The sequence below is a fragment of the Choloepus didactylus genome, chromosome X (genome assembly GCF_015220235.1).
Source record: "Choloepus didactylus isolate mChoDid1 chromosome X, mChoDid1.pri, whole genome shotgun sequence".
NCBI classification, from domain to species: Eukaryota; Metazoa; Chordata; class Mammalia; order Pilosa; family Megalonychidae; genus Choloepus; species Choloepus didactylus.
This window is the reverse complement of record NC_051334.1, coordinates 77321999-77325266: the sequence shown is the minus strand read 5'-3', so window position 1 is coordinate 77325266 and position 3268 is coordinate 77321999. Positions and strand designations below refer to the sequence as shown.

Below are 3268 nucleotides of genomic sequence, written 5' to 3'. Positions count from 1 at the left end.
CCTGGGAGCAAGCAGACACCAGTCATGTACATGCCTTCCCAGCTAACAGAGGTTTTCCAGATGCCAATGGCCTTTCTCCAGTGAAGGTACCCTTTGTTGATGCCTTACCTTGGACACTTAATGGCCTTAAGACTGTAACTTTGTAAACAAATAAACCCCCTTTATAAAAGCTGATCCATTTCTGGTGTTTTGCATTACAGCAGTATGAGCAAACCAGAACAGTGACCTTCTGTTCATGGACTCATTGCCTCCTCTTTGTAGACTCAACATAGTTTTGTGTCAAGTTTTGGATACAGGCTTCTGTGTGTTCTTTTCTTTTCAAGTTACACCTTTTCTATTTCTACAAATTCAAAACATTTTGGCCCAATTCAACTATAGACATTAAACCACATGATAGACTGTAGCCTTCTTGACCACTGTACCAGTGGTTACATATTTATCATCCACAGAGATGTCACAGCTAAGCACAAACAAGAACTCTTTGGACTGGAATATACTGGCTCCATAGGGGGCAGGCATTGAAGAGATTATCTTTTCCAGTACTCACAAACCATTTACCACAATAAGCAAATTTTAGATACAGGACACAGCTCTCATGGAGATGCAACTGGTACTTGTCAGGATTGTTTACCTGAAGAACTTCTACAATGCTGCTCTCCATGCCTACTGCTAGCCATTCTCCAGTGGGGCAATATCCGAGGGAGAATACCTGTGAGGTGAAATTGTGCACTGCAGCAGGTCCCAGGATCTTACCATCTAAACTGCCTGTCCAGAGCTTGCTACCATCGTTGGAAATGTCAGTACAGCTGGCTCCGTCTGTGTGGCCCTGGAATTGCCTCACTAGTGTCTGGTTGTGCTGATCCACATGACGATATTGCCATCGCTGCAACAAAAGCAGATCTTGGAGTCAGGGCTGATGGCCAGAGAGTGGCTGGTGGGGACTGACAACATCAACTCTGCCTTGACCATGGAGTTGGAGCTGCCAGGTCCAAAATGGACAAAGTACTGGCTTCCCCTCCCACTATGAGAGTGCAGCCATTAGGTAGTTTACAGGAACAGATACAATGATTTCTATTCAGAGAGTTGAGCTGAGAGATGGGGTTCTTATTGCCAGGCTGGCTGATGTCCCAGACCTTGACACACCCCTTCCCACCCATGTACACTTGTCTCATGGGGTTGCTGATGGTCGCTGCGTACACACCATTCCATGGTTGAGAATGTTGATCTGGCAAGCATGTCAGGGAGTTCCGGGTCCAATTAGGGCATCATGGTGGAAGGAGTATGCAGGCTTTTTACCCAGGGATTCTTACCAGGTTTGGAGGGATGGTAGATACTCTTATATGTGTGTGTGTGTGGGGGGGGGGGTTTCAAACCCAACCATCAGCCACCATGATGATGGCAGCAACAGCGGCACTCATATGGGGAGACCTGTTGTGTAAACTTGCATATGCTGCACCTGGGCTGTTCACCTCACTGTTCATGCTGGTGGGGGGGGGCAATTCCAAAAGGAGCGTGGTATAGGCCAGGCATTGCTAGGGGCATCATCAAACTGGCTGCAGCTTGGTTAACAAGGGGGTCCATGGCCAGAGGCTTGCCGAGGCCTGGAATGGCACTGGAGACCTGCGTTTGGCACATGACTCTGAGGCATTGGTGTGCTGGATTTCAGAACAGGTGTGCTGGCTTTTTTATGCAAGCTCATTTCTTCAGATTTCAAAGAAGTGTAATTTCCCCAAGAGGCTGTGATGCTGTACTGCTTGAAGCATCTTTCTTTAGAAGGCAATTTTCGTAGGTTCCATTTTCATGGGGTGAATGGGTTGGGCTTACTGGTGGAAAAGAAGGGCCCTCATTAGATACATATACAACTAAACTGTCATAATTGCTGTCATAGTTGCTGGAGTCCTTATCATCCACCTTCTTTTTTTTTTTTTTTTTTTTTTTTTGATGCCGTTTTTGGACTGTTAGGTACCAAGAGGGAATTCCTTGTGCCCAGTTCTCTGTCCCTGCAGTGCTCTGCCTCAGGGTGCTTCTTGTCATCTTTTATTGCCAAACGAGACTACCCACCCAGAGCACTAGGCAGTGCCAGAAGGCCAGCAGTGCCCCAGAGGGGCAGGATTCCAGGTGGCTGAAGTCGCAATGGGTGAGGCGTTAGGGGTGCTGTAGGTCCCTGGCCATGAGAAAGATGCCGAGTTTGCAACTGCTGCTGCCCAATGATGGCATTGGGCACCTGCTTCGCCCATTCCACAGCTTGGGCCACCTGTTGTTGATGTTCCTGAGACAGAAATGGGATGACTTGTGCAAGCAAATCATATTCAGTCTTCTTTGTTATTTCAGTGTGTTTATGCATTTCAATGTTTAATCCATAAAATATTCCATAATACATCACACAGTGCTTCTGCATTTGTCTTTTCACTTGCCAGTTTCTCACATTCCAACTTAAGGCTGTAATACTTCACCTGTAGGAACTCGAATTCTTCCTTGATCCGGTTCAGGGACTCCGGGATAGTGAACGTGAAGGACTTGGCCTGCAGCCTGGTGCAGCGTCTGGTGCTGGCTCTGCTAGAACATCACTCTGGCGGCGGCCGCGGCTCTGTACCTTAGCAACAAAATTCTTCACTCAATTTCTAACTTTAATCCCACCGATGGAAATTAAGCCAGGAAGCGAAGGAGATGCGGATGTGCATGGGATGGGGATGGAGCTGGGAGTGGAGGTGGGTTGGGGCATTGGCCATGCATGCAGTCCCGGTCAGCCTGGCGCTCAGCTACTCCGCGCCACCGGCTACTCCTGCTCCCGTGCTCAAGGGCACATGGCGACATGCTCCAGGCTCGGCTGTTCCAAAAAACTGCAGTGACACCAGCGCTCGAGGAGAGTGCGTGGGACCTGCCCTCCAACCTCTGGGCCTTTGCTGCCAGGGCGAGAGGTGGGGTCATAGTGACTCCCCCACACTCCTAGGCGATCAGCAGGCGCAGCGTCCATCCCATCCCAGGCAAACAAATCCAGATGGGCTGCTTTTCTCCTGTCCTTCCCTCTACGGATTTTCCCCGGGGCGGCGACAAGCGAGGAGGTGCAGATGGAGCTGCACCTCTGGTTAACCCCACACAAACTGGGCAACGATCGGGGCCTGACCCGGGGCTCCGAGTGCGGCGATGCGCAGCCTCAGCACGGGCCTGGGAGCCCGGGATGACGGCTAAGCGGAGAAGGTGCAGAAGGCCAGCCAGAGGACGCTCCGCACACCCCAATACGACCAGCACTCAGTGTACTCCACGGTTG

The 3268-nt window shown here is 50.3% G+C and overlaps 1 pseudogene; it reads right to left on the bottom strand.

Annotated features, from left to right (window-relative positions):
* Positions 1–381: 381 nt before the first annotated feature.
* LOC119522908 lies at positions 382–2565 on the bottom strand (annotated as a pseudogene).
* Between the last annotated feature and the right edge of the window lie 703 nt (positions 2566–3268).